We start from the raw sequence: 20493 nt of genomic DNA, 5'->3' as shown, positions 1-20493 counted from the left end.
AAATAAATGTTTGGAGAGACCGCCTTTTGCACTCTTTGTCTTCAAAACAGCATTAGTTCTTCTAGATCCACTTTCACATAGTTTTTGAAAAAACAACACAGGGAGGTTATTATTGTAGAACTAACTACAGATCATCTGTGGTTGCAGGCTTCTGCAGATCCTTCTGCCTCTTTATGTAATCCCATAGACTTGATGATGTTGAGATTAGGGCTCTGTGGGGTCCATATCTTCACTTCCTGGACTCCTTGCATTCATAGTGAAGATCTTTCTTAAAGACATTGGCTTTATGGTTGGTGTCGTCGTTCTTTTGCAGAATAAATTTGGAGCCAATCAGATGCCTCCTTGAGGATATTGCATGGTGGATTACTATCAGCCTATATTTCTCAGCATTAAATATATCAAGAAAGGGTGAGGACCATAGACGCAGTGGTCAACCCAGGAAACTTATTACAGCAGAACAAAGACACATCATGCTTCCTTCTCTTTGAAATTGGAAGATAACCAGCAGTGCCATCAGCTCAGAATTGGCAGCAACTAGTGTAACCCAACTAAACCCATCTACTGTTTGTAGATGTCTGACCAGAAATCCATACCTTTTACATGAAAACAAGTCCAAGTGACTCAACTATACACAGAAAAAACACAGGAACAGGGCAGCACAATTTAAATGAACTTGAATTTTATAAAAATCTTCCCTTACCAAAAGGCGGATTTTTTTTTTATTTTCTCCAGGGCATATTCAGCAAAATGGCAACTGCTGGTCAACATTTTTCTGACCAAGATTGGGCCATCAAAATGTTAAAAAAAAACCCAAAACATTATACACACATCACCGCTCACATCTCTGAGACTTCCACTACTCACCACCACCTGCCTGGTCCTCGCTGTATCTTCTGAACCCCCACCACTCATACTGGAATCTTTGGGCCTTTCGCACTGTGCAGGACTTCTTAGTTTAAAGCCAGCTTTACATGTTACGATTCTGCATACGATATCGTACGCGATCGTAACCGCCCCCATCGTATGTGCGGCACGTTCAATTTTGTTGAATGTGCTGCACAAACGATTAACCCCCGTCACACATACTTACCTTCCATACGACCTCGATGTGGGCGGCGAACGTCCACTTCCTGGAGTGGGAGGGATGTTTGGCGTCACATCGACGTCACGCGGCAGCCGGCCAATAGAAGCGGAGGGGCGGAGCTGAGTGGGACGTAAACATCCCGCCCACCTCCTTCCTTCTGCATTGTGGGCCGGGAGCCACAGGAGGCAGGTGAGATCTGTTCATCGTTCCCGGGGTGTCACACACTGCGATGTGCGCTACCCCAGGTACGATGAACAATCTGACGTTCAATTCGTCAGGAATGAACGACGTGCATGTGATGAACGGTTTTTCGTTCAATCGCAATTGCACGTCGCTGTCACACACTACAACATACCTTACAATGCCGGATGTGCGTCACTTACTACGTGACCTCGCCGACACATCGTAAGATATCTTGTAGCGTGTAAAGCAGGCTTTAGGCAACTGAAAAGTTTCAGCGAAGGAGCGTGAGAGGTCATGGCACACATCATGACATCATGATGCCACTGACCTCTCATGAACCAGTGCAGAACACTCGCGAGTGCCATGATACCCAGAACTCTGGTATAGTGCAAGAGGACAGAAGATTCGAACATGAGTGGTGGGGGATCAGAAGCTGTAGCAAGAACTTGAAGGTTGGAGATATCAGAGGGACCAGAAAGGCAAGCGGACGATAAGTATGACAATTTTTTTTATTTACATATATTTATTATGCTCTGGATTGTGATGAGACCCTCAAAACATAATAACCGACATTAAATTTGCAAACAGTAACTTCTCAAGAGGTGAACAGGTGAATTTGAATTTACAGTTGGGTCATGATTAATGGTTTGCTCAATGCAAACAAATACAGACAGATACTTATCCATCATACCACTGGCAGACATATCATTGGTGCAGCATCAAAGGGGCCCTTGAGGGGCCCACTTCCAACATCAATGCAGCAATAAGCTTCTATCACAGCAAACCATTGGACTGGAAAGGGTCCATGTACTGTTCTTGCACTGGGGGTCTTTTGTGTTTGGGTCCATCACGGCATCATGGAATATCATGAGGGAAGCATCTAATTGGCACAAAATTTATTCTGCTACAGGACAAGTACTCCAATTATATAGCCAATGTCATTAATAACTATCTTCACCACATAGAAAAACAAGGAGGCCTAGAAATGATGATATGGCCCCCACAGAGCCCTGATTTCAATGTCATTGCATCTGCCTGGGATTAAAAGACAGAAATATTCGTGTCAGTGACATACACAGAAGTTCTGTGATTAGTTCTCCAAGATGGGAAAATAACCTCCCTGCCAAGTTCCTTCAAGAATTTTGTTCACGTTGACCCAGATTTCATGCTCTGATGAAGTTTTCAAGGCAAAGGTTGGTCACACAAAATATTAATTTAACCTTTTGACGACGGCTGTATAGATTAAAATGATGGTAGAAGAGGGTAATTCTTCCATTTCTGGTGCGTGAGAGGTCAGTGGCGTCATGATGCCATGATGTGTGCCATGACCTCTCACGCTCCTTCGCAGAACACTCTTGAGTGCCATGATGCCCAGAACTCTGGTATAGTGCAAGAGGATAGAAGATTCAAACATGAGTGGTGGGGGGTCAGAAGATGTAGCAAGAACTTGAAGGTTGAAGGTATCAAAGGGACCAGAGAGGTAAGCAAACGGTAAGTAATATAATTTTTTTTTATTTAATTTACATATCATATTTATTATGCTCTAGATTGTGATGAGACCCTCAAAACACTGACATTAAATTTGCAAACAGTAACTTCTCAAGATGTGAACAGGTGAATTTGAATCTACAATTGGGTCATGATTAATGGTTTGCTCAGTGCTAAAAATACAGACAGATACTTATCCATCATACCACTGGTAGACATATCATTGGTGCAGCATGTGCAGCATCAAAGGGGCCCTTGAGGAGGTTGGACTGGGGCAGTGTGAGTGCAGTATTCTAAGATCACTGCAGCCACACTCCTCTCATGGAGAGTGTGCACTTCCAGAAAATAGGTGATACGTTCACTGACCGTGCCTCCATATTCTGCAAGTTCCAGAGTTGTTGTGGGACCTCCAAAATGGATTATGGTGGACTGAATTGTTTATTTCCTTTTCAATAAATTGGTGAAAGAGGGAATGTGTTGGGGAAAATTTTTTCAAATATTTTTTTTTTCGTCTTTTTATTATTATTATTGCTGACAGTTAGTGATGTCGGGTATCTGATAGCTGCCGTGACATCACAAACCGCTGGGCTTGATGCAAGGTGACATTACAGCTGGTATCAATCCCATTTATTACCTCATTTGCCACTGCACCAGGGCAACAGGATGAGCTGGGGTGAAGCACGAGGATTGACACATCTTATGGATGCGCCACTTTTGGGGCAGCTATGGCCTGCTTTTTTTAGGCTGGGAAGGGCCAAATAACCATGGCTCTTCCCACCCTGAGAATATCAGATTCCAGTTGTCAGATTCAGCTTGGCTGGTAATCCAATTTGAGGGGGACCCCGTGGTTTTTTTTTTATTTATTTATAAATAATAATAATAAAAAAAAACCAGTATGGTTACCCTTCATTTTGGATAACCAACCAGGGTAAAGCTGTGCCCTAAAGGCTGCAGCCATCTGCTTTACCCTAGCTGGCATTCAAAAAGGGGGGAGACTCCACTTTTTTTTATTATTTATTTTTTGGCTAAATACAAGGCTAAGCACCCTTTAGTGCCACATGAAAGTCACTAAAGGGTGCCAGCTTAGAATAAGCAGGGCGGTGGGACATTATATAGGTGTTTGACATCTATCCATCCATCATAGTTTTTTAGGGTGTGTGCCCATGATCAGGGTTTGCAGCGTTTTGGCGCAGTGTGTTTTTTCTGGGTCCATAACGCTGCATTGTTCAGTACAAGCGCATTGGAAGGATTTTTAGAAATCTCTTGCCCACTGTGCTTCTTTTGTCTACAGCATAAACTGACCTGCGGCATGGCTTCCCGAGTCTCAGCATGTCAACTTATGCTGTGGAGATGACAGTGTTTTCCACGGGGAGAATAGAGCTAAAGTCCGCAGTGGCCTGAACCCGGATCATCGTCATGGGCAGCCTTTGCTCTCCTGTGGAGAACACTCGCATCTCTGCAGGAGCACTGGCACTGTGTACTAGACGCAGTGTTACCAGATCGGGGGCACATAGCTTAAAAGTGAGTTTAAAAAGTTGAAAAAAGTTGGCTCTACAACAACATTTTTGTGAAGTATCTGTGGATTCAAAATGCTTACTGTACCCCTGAATAAAATTCTTCAGGGGTCTAGTTTCCAAAATGGGGTCACTTGTGGGGGTTTCTGCTGTATGGATACTCTATGTGCCCTGCAAATGCGACATTGTGCCTGCAATTTATTTCAACTTTTGCAAAATTCAAATGGTGTTCCTTGCATTCCAAGTCCAACCGTTTAAACAAATAGAGGTGTTTGACCACATGTGAGGTATCACTGCATAAGAAATTGGATAAACTGTGTGGTCCATTTTTTGATGTTGCCTCTTGAAAAAGTGAGAAATTTGGTGCTAAAGCAACATTTTTGTGAAAAAAAATGAAAATTTTCAATATGGCGACCGAAGGTTATCAAATTCTGTAAAGTACCTGTGGATTCAAAATGCTCAGTATACCTGGATAAAATCCTTGAGGTGTCTAGTTTCCAGAATGGGGTCAATTGTGGGGGACCTCTACTGTTTAGGCACCTTAGGGACTCTCCAAACGTGACATGGCATCTGCTAATGATTCCAGCCAATTTTGCAGTTAAATGGCGCTCCTTCCCTTCTGAACCGTGCCGTGTGCCCAAACAGTTGATTTCCACCACATATGAGGTATTATCGTACTCAGGAGAAATTTCACAATAATCTTTTTGGTGCATTTTCTCCTGTTAACCTTGTGAAAAAAAGCTATCTGGTTGAAATAACAATTTTGTGCTAAAAATGTATTTTTTTATTTTCACAGCTCAAGTTTATAAATTTCTTTGAAGCCCCCGGGGGCTCAAAGTTATCACCAAATATCACGATAAATTCCTTGAAGGGTCTAGTTTCCAAAAAGGTGTCACTTGTGTGGGGTTTCTGCTGTTTAGGTACCTTATGGGCCCTACAAATAACACATGGTACCGGCAATCTATTTCAGCCAAATTTGCTTTCCAAAATTCAAATATTGCTCCTTCTGTCCCGAGCCCTCCCATTTGTCAAAATAGAGGTTTCTGATCACATAAGGGGTATCAGCATGCTCAGAGGAAACTGGGTAAAAAATGTTGGGTTCTGTTGGGCCTTGCATTGTAGAGTGTCTGTCCGTGCATGATACACAGTGGGGTACGGCTTGGCAGCCCGCCTGATCTAATAGAAGGGCGTCACCTAATAGGCTGCGGGTTTGTGACTGTGCCATCTGCATGTGAACAGCGCTCTATGCAAGCCACTAGTGTGTAGTTTTATCATCTGGCATTCGCCTCCCCTCCATTCCATGGAGGTGTGTGTGTGATCTGCTTCTCCTACACCTGTGACGCTTCCACATTAGTGGGGGTTTAGCTGTATCCTGGTAGAGCATTAGTTTTTAGCCTGGGCGTTGTACACACTGCAGCCCAACTTGCTGTGAGTAATACTTAATTTTTGGAGGACATTGTCCTCTTTTTGTTGCTATTTTTATATTTAGTGTAGGGACCTACAGACATGAGGTCCCGTGACGAGGGTGTAGGCTTACGATTTATGGCCATAAATACCAACAAAAACCTCATATTTTTTTGTTTGTACAGGATACAGCCAGGCCCCTTTCTGTTGGGCCTTGCATTGTAGAGTGTCTGTCCGTGCATGATACACAGTGGGGTACGGCTGGGCAGCCCGCCTGATCTAATAGAAGGGCGTCACCTAATAGGCTGCGGGTTTGTGACTGTGCCATCTGCATGTGAACAGCGCTCTATGCAAGCCACTAGTGTGTAGTTTTATCATCTGGCATTCGCCTCCCCTCCATTCCATGGAGGTGTGTGTGTGATCTGCTTCTCCTACACCTGTGACGCTTCCACATTAGTGGGGGTTTAGCTGTATCCTGGTAGAGCATTAGTTTTTAGCCTGGGCGTTGTACACACTGCAGCCCAACTTGCTGTGAGTAATACTTAATTTTTGGAGGACATTGTCCTCTTTTTGTTGCTATTTTTATATTTAGTGTAGGGACCTACAGACATGAGGTCCCGTGACGAGGGTGTAGGCTTACGTTTTATGGCCATAAATACCAACAAAAACCTCATATTTTTTTGTTTGTACAGGATACAGCCAGGCCCCTTTCTGTTGGGCCTTGCATTGTAGAGTGTCTGTCCGTGCATGATACACAGTGGGGTACGGCTTGGCAGCCCGCCTGATCTAATAGAAGGGCGTCACCTAATAGGCTGCGGGTTTGTGACTGTGCCATCTGCATGTGAACAGCGCTCTATGCAAGCCACTAGTGTGTAGTTTTATCATCTGGCATTCGCCTCCCCTCCATTCCATGGAGGTGTGTGTGTGATCTGCTTCTCCTACACCTGTGACGCTTCCACATTAGTGGGGGTTTAGCTGTATCCTGGTAGAGCATTAGTTTTTGGCATGGGCGTTGTACACACTGCAGCCCAACTTGCTGTGAGTAATACTTAGTTTTTGGAGGACATTGTCCTCTTTTTGTTGCTATTTTTATATTTAGTGTAGGGACCTACAGACATGAGGTCCCGTGACGAGGGTGTAGGCTTACGTTTTATGGCCATAAATACCAACAAAAACCTCATATTTTTTTGTTTGTACAGGATACAGCCAGGCCCCTTTCTGTTGGGCCTTGCATTGTAGAGTGTCTGTCCGTGCATGATACACAGTGGGGTACGGCTTGGCAGCCCGCCTGATCTAATAGAAGGGCGTCACCTAATAGGCTGCGGGTTTGTGACTGTGCCATCTGCATGTGAACAGCGCTCTATGCAAGCCACTAGTGTGTAGTTTTATCATCTGGCATTCGCCTCCCCTCCATTCCATGGAGGTGTGTGTGTGATCTGCTTCTCCTACACCTGTGACGCTTCCACATTAGTGGGGGTTTAGCTGTATCCTGGTAGAGCATTAGTTTTTGGCCTGGGCGTTGTACACACTGCAGCCCAACTTGCTGTGAGTAATACTTAATTTTTGGAGGACATTATCCTCTTTTTGTTGCTATTTTTATACTCTTGAAAAAGTGAGAAATTTGGTGCTAAAGCAACATTTTTGTGAAAAAAAATGAAAATTTTCAATATGGCGACCGAAGGTTATCAAATTCTGTAAAGTACCTGTGGATTCAAAATGCTCAGTATACCTGCATAAAATCCTTGAGGTGTCTAGTTTCCAGAATGGGGTCAATTTTGGGGGACCTCTACTGTTTAGGCACCTTAGGGACTCTCCAAACGTGACATGGCATCTGCTAATGATTCCAGCCAATTTTGCAGTTAAATGGCGCTCCTTCCCTTCTGAACCGTGCCGTGTGCCCAAACAGTTGATTTCCACCACATATGAGGTATTATCGTACTCAGGAGAAATTTCACAATAATCTTTTTGGTGCATTTTCTCCTGTTAACCTTGTGAAAAAAAGCTATCTGGTTGAAATAACAATTTTGTGGTAAAAATGTATTTTTTTATTTTCACAGCTCAAGTTTATAAATTTCTTTGAAGCCCCCGGGGGCTTAAAGTTATCACCAAATATCTCGATAAATTCCTTGAAGGGTCTAGTTTCCAAAAAGGTGTAACTTGTGTGGGGTTTCTGCTGTTTAGGTACCTTATGGGCCCTACAAATAACACATGGTACCGGCAATCTATTTCAGCCAAATTTGCTTTCCAAAATTCAAATATTGCTCCTTCTGTCCCGAGCCCTCCCATTTGTCAAAATAGAGGTTTCTGATCACATAAGGGGTATCAGCATGCTCAGAAGAAACTGGGTAAAAAATGTTGGGTTCAATATTGTTGTGTTACTTCTTTTAAAAGTGTACAAATTTGGGCTAGAGCAACATTTTTAGGTAAAATGATATATATATTTTTTTTTATTCCACAGTGCTTTAGTTCCTGTGAAGCACCTGAAGGGTTAATAAACCTCTTGAATGTGGTTTTTAAGCAGTGTGAAGTGTTCAGGTTTTAGAATGGTGTCACTTTTGGGTATTTTCTGTCACATAGGCCTCTTAAAATCACTTCAAATGTGATTCGGTCCCTGAAAAAATGATTTTGTAAATTTTGTGAAAAAATGGGAAATTAATGCGGATGAACTTTGAACCCTTCTAACTTCCTGACCACAAATAATTTTGTTTCAAAAATTGAGCTGAAGTAAAGTAGACATGTGGGAAATGTAATTTATTAACTGTTTTGTGTGACAACTCTCTGATTTAAGGGCATAAAAATTAAATGTTTGAAAATTGAGACATTTTCAACATTTTCATCAAATTTCCGATTTTTTTCACAAATAAAAGCAAAAAATATCGTCCCAAATTTATAACTATCCTGAAGTACAATATGTCATGAAAAAAACTTCTCAGAATCAAGGGGATCTGCTGAAGCATTCCTGACTTATAACCTGTGAAAGTGACACTGGACAGAATTGCAAAAAATGGCCTGGTCATAAAGAACAAAATTGACTTCGACCTTAAGGGGATATTGATAAAAATAAACTATTAACACATCTATTTTGAAAACATTTTTACATTGCATTTTTTCCAGACTTATCTAAAACTTTTTCAAAATGTATATTAGTATTTTAAGTGAAGTAATAAAGAGTTTCTCAGATATTTATAACCCAATGATTTTTTAATTCTTGCTTTTTCATTCTTTCCTTCTCTTCTTACAAGAGCCATGACTTATTAAATGTCCATTGCCATAGATCTTTGAGGGCTTGTTTTATGAAATACAAGTTGTAGTTTTGAATGTATCTACTGAATGATATTCATTTTACCATATAACATATTGAAAAATGTGAAAAAATGGCCAAGTGGGGTGACATGATGAAAACAGACTTCAATTCCTCCATTGTTTTAGGGCTTTTGTTGTTTCATTGTTCATTGTGTAGGATTAATGAGTATGATTCCACAGGCCAATATTTTTATGGCACTATCAAACATATAAAGTTTTGTCTAATATTTGGGTAGTTAAAATATTCAGTACCTTGGAAAAAAAATTCAGAACTTTGGTAAAAAAATATATTTTTGTGTTGCCAAATTATGAGACTCGTAACTTTTTTATTTTTACATTGACAAAATTGTGTAAATACTTTATTGTAGTGACTGAAAAAATGTCAATTCTGTTTTCTTTTCAAGGTTTAACGTATTGTTCACATAGCTTTAAATTTGGATAAAAGGTTAATTTTAAGAAACAACTAAACAAAATATATGTTTTTTAATTTGTATTATTTTTTAAAAAAGTAAACAGGAAGTAATTTAAACTTTTACATATTTTTTGGAACTAAAATGGCAGCCAGGAGACTTTCAGTAGGTCTGTGACCACTTATTAATAAGGAATATCTGGCCACATGGGGATGAACTATTCTTAATTATGCCAGTGTGTCGCACAGGGCTATGGGGTACTCGGTCCCAGGCGGTGTATTACTGGGGAAATGTCACTTGGTGGCCATTGCCTGGTTCCGTGACCCTGGGGACGCTTTTTAAAAGGGGTATATTTACAGGGGAGATTAGATAAAAGTCTATATCGTAACGCCACTTGTGGATTGCGGCTATTTAGTGGAGCCGCCGCTGCACAGTTTTCACTACTGGGGCTGGTGTTAGTGGCAGCCTGGATATTGGGCCCTCCTCAAGTAGGGCCAGGCCCCAGAGGATAGATGATGTTGATGGGTGCAGAAGGAAGGTAGGCCACACAAGAGGTTGCAGTGTAACTAGTTCCTTTACTCACAGTAAGATAGAAACTGGCAACCCGAGGAATGCTGGTCTTGATCGCTGGTCCCCTTAGTCCCAGTGCCAGTGTAGTGACCTGGTGGCTTCTTTCCCCTCCACCTGTCTCTGGTTGGTGGATCACCGTGGCTTGGAGCATCTTGGGGTCCCCTCCTGGTAGTTTCTCAACTTTAGTCTGTATGACGGTAGCGTGAACCCTGTGGGGTCGGTTTCTCTGGTCCGGTCCCCCGGTTCTCCCATTGCTCCGTGTTCCGAATAGGGATGATCGAATACCATAATATTTGCTTCAACGAATATCCGACGAATAGGTCAGCATTATTCAACTATTCGTGAATATTTGATGCGCAATGTAAGTCTATGGGAAACTCGAATAATTTCATGTTGGACCTAACGGCGAGCTGTGGTGACTGAGGAAAAGACTGAAATGGATGGGAAAAGGCAGGAACAGTATGGGCACAGCCTGTAGAAGGTGCATAACTGCATTTCCGATGTCTTGGAATAACGTGCTCAGAGCAGCACACGGCGTTTACTTAGTTGCCAGAACAGCTCTCAAACCAAAGTAATCACTTTTTTGACAAACAGAACACAGGTCTCTCTCTATGTCTGTTGGTCTCTCCCTCTCCCCCCTCTCTTATACTCACCGATCACTGACCGATCACCTGCGTGGCGCTGCACGGCTGTCACACTTCTCTGGCAGCTTCTCCAGCTTTTGAAAATGCTGGCGGCTCATTATTCCATCTCATATTCCCTGCTTCCCAGCCCACTGGCGCCTATGATTGGTTGCATTCAGACGCACCCCCAAAGACGAAAAAAAAAACACCCTCTTTCACCCCTTTATTGAAATCCCCAAATACCCCTCCAGGTCCGGCGTAATCCTCACGAGGTCCCGCAACACATCCAGCTCTGCTACATGAAGCTGACATGAGCGGCGTACAACACCGCCACTCTCTGTCAGCTCCATGCAGCAACTGAAGTGAGCCACGCAATCAGTGGTGACATCACTCAGGTGACCAGCGGCCACAGCTCTAAGGTGGAGGACTCCAGCTGGCTGCGGGTCACCTGAGTGATGGTACCGCTGATCGCGCTGCTTAGTTCAGTCACTCAGGGGATTTGCGGTCACCGGTGAGTCTTTCACCTGTGATCGCAAATCAGGCCGTGGCACACAGAAAGAGCCGCGCGATGGCAATGAAGTTGTGTGAAGTTCATCCGAGTTCATTCTGAGGACATGTCAGCTGTTAAAATCAGCTGACATGTGTGCCTGCCAGGCACGAGTGGAATCACGTACCACCTGCGCCAATTAAACCCCTTACATCTCACTGTCAAATTCTGACAGCGAGATGTATCAGTGTGCCGCCGTAAGTATAACTTACCCACCCCCATAGGAAGTCACGTAATGTGATCATGTGACTTCCAGTAGATGCCATGGTAGCACAGCGTCCTGTAGCTATCATGAGACACTTTCTCTCACTGCCGGCAGAGGGCCGTGTGTGAGAGCAAAGCAGCTTTTCTCAAGATCTCAGCTGTGTAGCTGTGATCTGGAGAAATGGAAGAACGATCAGACTGCTGATCATTATAGTCCCCTAGGGGGACTAGTAAAATAAAAAATGTTGAAAAAAATAAATAAATAAAAAAAACCTAAAAGTTGAAATCACCCCCCTTTTGCCCCATTAAAAATTAAAGGGTTAAAAAAATAAAAAAAATACACATTTGATATTCCCGCGTTCAGAAATGCCTGATCTATCAAAATATAAAATTAAATAATCCAATCGGTAAACGGCAAAATTATGTTTTTTTGTCTCCGCACATTGTATGCCAAATGCAATAACAGGCGATCAAAATGTAGCATCTGTGCAAAAATAGTACCATTAAAAACGTCAGCTCGAGACACAAAATATAAGCCATCACTGAGCCATAAATCCCGAAAAATAAGAACGTTACGAGTTTCAGAAAATGGCGCAAAAAAAGTGTGCCACATTTTTTGGACACACTTGTGAATTTTTTTTAATGCCTTAGATAAAAGTAAAACTATACATATTTGGTGTCTACAAACTCGCAATGACCTGAGACATCAAACCAACACATCAGTTTTATCATATAGTAAACATGGCAAATAAAATATCCCAAAAAAATTGTGTGATCACACTTTTTTTGCAGTTTTTCCGCACTTTAAATTTTTTGGCTGTTTTCCAGTACACTATATGGTAAAACTTATGGGTTCATTTAACAGTAAAACTCGTCCCTCAAAAAACAAGCCCTTATATGGCAAGATTGTTTCGGAAAAATAAAAAAGTTACGGCTCTCAGACGAAGGGGAGCAAAAAACAAAATGGAAATACAGAAAATAGCCTGGGGTGAAGGGGTTAAAGGGTTAAAAAAAAAACCACATATTTGGTATTGCCGAGTTCAAAAATGCCAGATCAATATATAAAATCAAATCATCTGATTGGTAAACGGCTTAGAGGCAAAAAAATTTCAAATGAAAAAAATTACATTTTTTGGTCACAGTGAGTCTTGCGCAAAATGCAATAACAGGCGATCAAAATGACGTTTTTGCGCAAAAATGGTACCGTTAAAAACTTCATCTCGAGATGAAATAAGCCATCATTGAGCCCCATATCCTGAATGTCATGAACAGCCAGGGGAGTCACTCATATATCCCACCGCTGCCACCAATTTGTCATGAACAGCCGGGAAGGGTCACTTAGATATCCCGCAGATGTTCGCTTTGTCACAACCACAACTACTCTCTAGCGCCCCTCATGCCGGCAGGCCACTTTTGGTACTGCAAGACAATGAACAGAATGAGGCTGCTGAGCTAATAATGCCAAATATTGGAGGTCTCACAGCAAAAGGTAAATGTATATATCACTGATTCCCGCTAATGGAATATATATGTACCTTGGTACCCTTAATGATAGCACTCCAATAATACTATGCAATAATAATTGCGCTGCCACCACCGAACGTTTCACAGGCAATCCGGGTACCCGTTACAGATAGCATAAGGCCCTTCGGGTTTTTGGATTCGTATATAAAGCATGAGGAAAGAAGCTATTAAATTTTATATATTTAATCCGAAAATAGGCAGTGTTTAAAAAAATATGCAAGAATTTACAAAAGGGAACAATACAATTACAGTATAGACAGTTACATAAAAATAAAAGGTATAAACGTGAAACTTACTAAACTCGTGCCATAGATGTGACGTCTGAATTTAGGGAGGGAGGGACTCCAAGAGAAGAAGATGGTAGAATCGGCCAGCATCACCATTTACTGATGCCCTCCAGTACTGACTCCCCCCATCAAGGAGCTAGTCGCTTTTATGCCCTTAGGTAACCCCCTCTCTGTGACCTAATTTTACAGTCTATTGTGGGCTGTGCCAGATTGTCACAAAGTTCTTTAATTCTAGCTTTTCACATATCTTTGCCCCTGGGCCACACAGGTGAAAGATATTAGCGTCATATTTTATATCTCGATTTTACATTTACATAGATACCAAACACAACACATCTAGCATGATTTTACTGGCCAATACTAATTTGTCGTGATACCAGCGATCTCCCAGTCAAATTAAACGATGTGCTGGGTTCAGCGCTCCACAGGGATTCTGGCAATATGCTTTTAATTTTTCTAGCATTAACGGGCCATGTAAAAAACTGTATTAGGAGTTTTCCCTCCAATAGAACAAAGGATTGTCTTTTCTATGCATCCTTTGGCTGCAGCTCTACCATCACCCAAAGTCAGCAATACCTAAACTTTCAGGCCAATCAGTTAATCGTCATAATGATCTGTGGCTGATGGCAAAGAGGGGGGTAAGAACCCTTCAAGAGTTTTACATGACACCTCCCTCTTTTTGAGGTAGCATGGGAGATTGATTTGCCGATCGTCTCCTAAGCCTACCTCGCTGGCATCCCCCTGCCGGGACAGCCCGTTGGCGTTGCCATGCTCAACACCCTTCTTGTGTTGAATGGTAAAATCATACTGCTGTAGTGCCAAGCTCTGCCGTAGTAGCTTACCATTGTCGCCGGCCACCCAGTGTAGCCAGCTGAGAGGGTTGTGGTCTGTTACTATGGTAAAGTTGCGTCCATATAGGTAGGGCTGCAGTTTCCGCAGGGCCCACACTATAGCAAGGCACTCCTTCTCAAGTGGCGTAGGCCACTTCCCGGGAAAAAAGCTTGCGGCTGAGAAACACCACCGGATGCTCTTCTCCCTCCCCATTTACCTGGCTGAGTACTGCACCCAGTGTCCCAGCTTTCAGTGCTCTGAAGGACCGTTCACAGTCATCTGTCCAGGTGACTACTTGCGGTAGCTTCTCTTTGGTGAGGTCCGTCAATGGCTTAGCAAGAGCACTATAGTTAGGAATGAACTTCCTATAGTACCCTGCCGTACCCAAGAAGGACATCACCTGTTTCTTCGACTTGGGGGTAGGCCAGGAGGTGATGGCATCAACCTTCACTGGCTCTGGTTTCAGGGTCCCGTCACCCACTCTGTGCCGAGGTACTGTACCTCTGTCATGCCGATCTGACACTTCCCTGGCTTTATAGTCAGACCAGCGCTTTGGATCCGCCTGAGCACCTGCTCCAGGTGCCCCAGGTGTTCCTCCCAAGTGGGACTAAAGATGGCAATGTCATCCAGGTAAGCGACTGCAAACACTCCTAGTCCCTCGAGCAGCTGGTCAACCAATCGTTGGAAAGTGGCAGGAGCATTTCTCATGCCAAAGAGCATGACTAGGGATTCATACAGCCCGAATGGGGTGATGAAGGTGGACCTTTCTTGTGCTTCCTTGGACATAGGAATCTGCCAGTACCCACGACTCAGGTCCATGATTGTCAGGTACTGGGCCCCGGCTAAGCAATCCAGTAGCTCATCGATGCGTGGCATTGGGGACGCATCGGGTGCTGTGATTGCATTTAGCCTCCTGTAGTCCAAACAAAACTGCGTTGTCTGGTCCTTTTTTGGAACCAAAACTACAGGCGAGGCCCATGCACTTTTGGACCTCTGGATCACCCCCAGGGCTAGCATTTCATCAATCTCCCTTATTATGTCCTTTTGTACCTCTAGGGAGACACGGTATGGGGGTTGACGGACTTGGGAATGACTCCTTGTGTCCACCTGGTGGGTGGCTAGGAATGTCTTCCCTGGGACATTCATGAAGGTTATCAAGTAGGGCCGAAATACCTCCCGCAGCTGGGACTTGTGGTCCATGGATAGCAGTGGGTTGAATGCCACCTCCTCGATAGACCCTCCATCCCAGGCTGAGGCGAGCAAGTCCACCAAGACTTCGCTTTCGCCTTCCTCGGGAAGGCTACACACAGGAAGGGTGAAGACTTCCCTGTCATGATGAGCTGTCATCATGTTGACATGGAAGACCTTTTGCCTCTTCTTGGCATGGTCGATGGTAACCACGTAGTTTACGTCATTGAGGCGCTGATGCACAAGGTATGGACCCTCCCAGGCCGCCTGAAGCTTGTTCTGGGTCATTGGGACTAGGACCCACACCTTCTGACCCGCTTCGTACACCCGCTCTCAAGCGTGTTGGCTGTACCATAGCTTCCGGCTGGCCTGGGCTTGCACCATATTCTCATGCACCAGCTGTGCCATTGACTGCATTTTGTCACGTAGCCGAATGACATACTCCACAACGGACACTTCAGGGGAGTTCAGTTCCTCTTCCCAGGTTTCCCTTACCAGACCAAGAGGCCTCCGGACTCGTCTGCCATACAGGAGCTCAAAGGGGGAAAACCCCGTTGAGGCCTGTGGTACCTCTCTGTAGGCAAACAGCAGGTGTGAGAGATACTTCTCCCAGTCGCATCCATGTGACTCAAGGAGCATCTTAAGCATTTGCTTAACGGTACCATTAAATCGCTCACACAAACCATTGGTGTGTGGGTGATAGGTGCTTGATACCAGATGCTGCACCTGCATTTTCTTACAGAGAGCCTGCATTAGACGAGACATGAACTGAGTCCCCTGGTCGGTAAGCATCTCCCTGGGAAATCCTACTTGGGAGAATATGGCCAGGAGGGCATCTGCCACCTTAGCGGCCATAACTGAGGACAGAGCCATGCCTCCCGATGCCGGGTAGCATAGTCTACCACAGTAAGGATGAAACGTTTTACAGAACTGCTGGGGACAGCCAGAGGCCCGAAGATGTCCACAGCAACCCTCTGGAAATGCTCCTCTATCACCGGCAAAGAGATCAGGGGAGCTTTGGGAGCAGGCCCTGACTTTCCCACTCTTTGACATGTGATACAGGAGCAGCAGTAATTGGCAACATCTGTCCCCATTTTGGGCCAATAGAAGTGGTGAGATAGCCGGGCCTTGGTTTTGCTGACCCCAAGTGTCCGGCGAGTGGGATCTCAAGGGCAATCCGCAGCAACTCACTCCTAAAGCGGTGAGGCACCACCAGCTGTCTTTTCTTCAGCCACTCCTGTTGGGGGTTACAGGGAACAGTTTCCCGGTACAACCTCCCCTGGTCCCAGAATACCCTCTCCTTATCGGTCTCGGAGGAGGGTTTCTCTGCGAGGTCCCTTAACATCTCTAGACTGGCATCAGTTCGTAGAGCCACCTGGAACTCTTGGCTAGAGGCAGCCAAAAGTGAAGTTAAGGTTCCAACCTCACCGAGACCCTCTGGGACCTGCTCTGGGTCCGTAACCAGTTTCGTTATCCCTCTGGGTGAAGAGGTGTCAAAAGGCAAGGTTTCATTTGCGTTCTGGGCACTCTGACTGTGGGTGACAGCACCGATGAAGGCTGTCTCCCCGGGGGATAACAACTCTTCCCCATCAGCCTGACCGGCTCTGGGTGCTACTTGCTCCTCATCCCGTAGTACCTTAGGAGCAGTGTCAATCCTGGGGCAGCTACCACCGGCTGTGTCCCTGTCCACTGTGACACTGGTCAGCTGCATTTGACCACTTTCCTCGTGGTTCTCATGTCTGCCTCCATCTCTGTCAGCACAGACACTTACTACCTTATGGCCGTCCTGAGCCACGTCACCCTGCAGCGTGGCAGGGCTGAGTTCCCCTGTACAAACCTCCACCTTATTACCATGCACAACATTTGTAATCACGTTCTGGATATCCGCATTCGGGTCACATAACTTAACAGCGCTTGCATCACATGACTTATCAACAACATTTGTATCACATGACTTATTGGATTGGAGAGGATCATCAGGGAGAAATTGTGCAACCAATCGTCCCAGATCAGTCCCCAATAAAACATTGGTTGGTAGATGTTCGGACACCCCCACTTCCCTCCACCCTCTCCCAGCACCCCAGTCGAGGGAAACCCGGGCCATTGAGAAAGATTGGCGGACACCTCCAACCCCAGTGACAGTCAGGAGTTTTCCCGGGATAAAGTTTTCAGGAGGCACCAGTTCGGGGCGGATCAGGGTTCGGTCGGCTCTAGTGTCCTTGAGCCCCACAGTGGGGGTTCCGCCCATGGTGACGGAGTGTAAGTTTTTGCAGGCCCTACCACTCGCCTCCCCCACCAAAAAGACAGCTGAACTAGGCCCTTGGGCCTTGGATGTGGGGTTCCTCTTCTGCCTCTCTGGGCAAGCGGAGCTGAGGTGTCCAGGCTGGTGGCAGGAAAAACACCTGAGAGTGTCAGAGGTGGGCCGGGCACTGGTGGATGACACAGGACCTACGGGAGATCGGCTGGTAGGGGCAGGGGTGGTCGTAGTTGTCATCTTACCCCCTTTCCAGCTGGCAGTGGACGGCTTCCGCACCCCTGATGCACGGTTGGCCTCATAGGTGTCGGCAATCTGGGCTGCTTTTGAGGCCTCCTTTGGCACTTGGTCCATAAACTGTCGAACCTCCACAGGACAAAGATGTAGGACATAGTCCTTCACCATTAAGTTCCTTAGATCCTCAAAAGTTGTAACGGACAGTCCTTGGATCCACTGGTAAAAGCTGGTTCGGAGCCCATCCACCACATCACTGTAGCTGTCATGTGGTCCACGCTGGAGGGTCCGGAACTTTTTGCGGTACATCTCTGGAGTCAGCTGATATTTCCATATTAGGGCCTGCTTTATGGCCTCATAGTCTCCACTCTGCTCTTGAGGGAGACTGGCAAACACGTCCAGGGACTTGCCTCGCAGCCCTGGGGTTAAGTATCATGCCCATTGTGCTGAGGGCAACTGGTACTGCAAGCAAGTCTTTTTAAATCCCCTCAGAAAGGTGTCCAAGTCCCTGTCCTTTTCCATCACAGGAAAGTGTTCCGGCCGGGGCTTAAAACTGCTGGTATTATTGGACTCACCATTCAGTGAGGAAGATGTCTGCTGCCGGGCTTGGAGGACCTTGAATTCATGGTCTCTCTGGGCCTGGCGCTCTCGCTCGGCTCTCTCAGCCTCTCGTTTGGCCCTCTCAGCTTCTCGCTTGGCCTCTCGCTCAGCTCTCTCCTGATATTGCAGAATGAGGTTCAGCCGTCCCTCCCGGTTATCTGCAGCGAGTTGTTGTAGGGCCATCTGCAGGTAGGAGTCCATGTTGCCTCGTTCCCTGCTCTGGCTTGCAGTTGATGGTGGGGACTCTGCAGAAGCACCATCCTGGGCTTGGCTTACCTCCTTTTCTTCAGAACTGGGGAAACGGACGTGCTCTGCATCCCATTGTAAAAGTTCTTTAATGAGGTCCTGCCTCTTCTTGCCATGGGCACCAATCAACTTGGATCTGCAGAGGGCAGCAAGAAACTCCTTCTGCTGATTGTACCAGGCTTCTGTCACTGCATCCATCATTGCCAAAAAAAAGATAGGATAGAAAAACAAGAGAGAAGGGAAAAGGTAACTGCTACACGTACAGTATTGTTCCCGGTATATTTAAACACTGAGTTCAATCCTCAAAACATTTGCAAGTGTTTAGTGAAAGGGATGATTGCTCAAACCAGATCACTAAAGAGCGCTTTACACGCTACAATATATCTTACGATGTGTCGGCGGCGTCACGTCATAAGTGACGCACATCTGGCATTGTAAGTTACATTGTAGCATGTAACAGCTACATGCGATTGCGATTGAACGGTAAAACGTTCATCGCATGCACGTCGTTCATTTTCTAAAAATTGAACACCATGTTGTTCATCGTACCCGGGGTAGCACACATTGCATTGTGTGACACCCCGGGAACAATGAACAGATCTTACCTACATCCTGCGGCTCCCGCCGGCAATGTGGAAGGAAGGAGGTGGGCGGGATGTTTACGTCCCGCTCATCTCTGCCCCTCCGCTTCTCTTGGCCGGCTGCCGCGTGACGTCGATGTGACGCCGAATGTCCCTCCCACTCCAGGAAGTGGATGTTCGCTGCTCACATCGAGGTTATATAGACGGGTAAGAACGTGTGACGGGGGGGTTATTCGTTTGTGCGACACATTCAACACATTGAACGTGCCCAACATACGATGGGGGCGGGTACGATCGCATACGATATTGTATGCTTAATTGCAAGGTGTAAAGCAGGCTTTATGCTCTATATCCTACCGCTGCCACCAATTTGTCACAAACAGCCGGGGATGGTTACTCAGATATCCCGCAGATGTTCGTTGATTTTTCACAACCACGACTACTTTCTAGTGCCCCTCTTGCCGGCAGGCCACTTTTGGTACTGCAGGACAATGAACAGAATGAGGCTGCTGAGCTAATAATGCCAAATATTGGAGGTTTCACAGCAAGGGTAAATGTAGATATCACCAATTCCCGCTAATGGAATATATATATATATATATATATATATATATATATACCTCGGAATGCTTAATGATAGCACTCCAATAATTCTATGCAATAAAAATTACGCTGCCACCAACGGAACATTTCACAGGCAGTCCGGGTACCCGTTAAAGATAGCATAAGGCCCTTCGGGTTTTTGGATTCGTATATAAAGCATGAGGAAAGAAGCTATTAAATTTTATATATTTAATCCGAAAATAGGCAGTGTTTAAAAAAATATGCAAGAATTTACAAAAGAGAACAATACAATTACAGTATAGACAGTTACATAAAAATAAAAGGTATAAACGTGAAACTTACTAAACTCGTGCCATAGATGTGACGTCTGAATTTAGGGAGGGAGGGACTCCAAGAGAAGAAGATGGTAGAATCGGCCAGCATCACCATTTACTGATGCCCTCCAGTACTGACTCCCCCCATCAAGGAGCTAGTCGCTTTTATGCCCTTAGGTAACCCCCCTCTCTGTGACCTCATTTTACAGTCTCTTGTGGGCTGTGCCAGATTGTCCCAAAGTTCTTTAATTCTAGCTTTTCACATATCTTTGCCCCTGAGCCACACAGTTGAAAGATATTAGCATCATATTTTATATCTCGATTTTACATTTACATAGATACCAAACACAACACATCTAGCATGATTTTACTGGCCAATACTAATTTGTCATGATACCAGCGATCTCCCAGTCAAATTAAACGGTGCACTGGGTTCAGCGCTCCACAGGTATTCTGGCAATATGCTTTACATTTTTCTAGCATTAACGGGCCATGTAAAAAACTGTATTAGGAGTTTTCCCTCCAATAGAACAAAGGATT

General features: G+C 44.9%; 1 protein-coding gene and 1 pseudogene across 5 annotated transcripts in view; both read right to left on the bottom strand.

Moving 5' to 3' along the window:
* The window catches only part of TRPM2 (transient receptor potential cation channel subfamily M member 2), a 2537250-nt gene that overhangs the window by 1045023 nt on the left and 1471734 nt on the right, over positions 1-20493 (bottom strand). The window lies entirely within an intron of this gene.
* On the bottom strand, positions 230-18692 carry LOC142245750 (uncharacterized; annotated as a pseudogene).

This window comes from Anomaloglossus baeobatrachus, chromosome 7, assembly GCF_048569485.1.
Source record: "Anomaloglossus baeobatrachus isolate aAnoBae1 chromosome 7, aAnoBae1.hap1, whole genome shotgun sequence".
Classification (NCBI taxonomy): domain Eukaryota; kingdom Metazoa; phylum Chordata; class Amphibia; order Anura; family Aromobatidae; genus Anomaloglossus; species Anomaloglossus baeobatrachus.
Note: the sequence above shows the minus strand (reverse complement) of the source record. Positions and strands in the feature narration are given on the sequence as shown.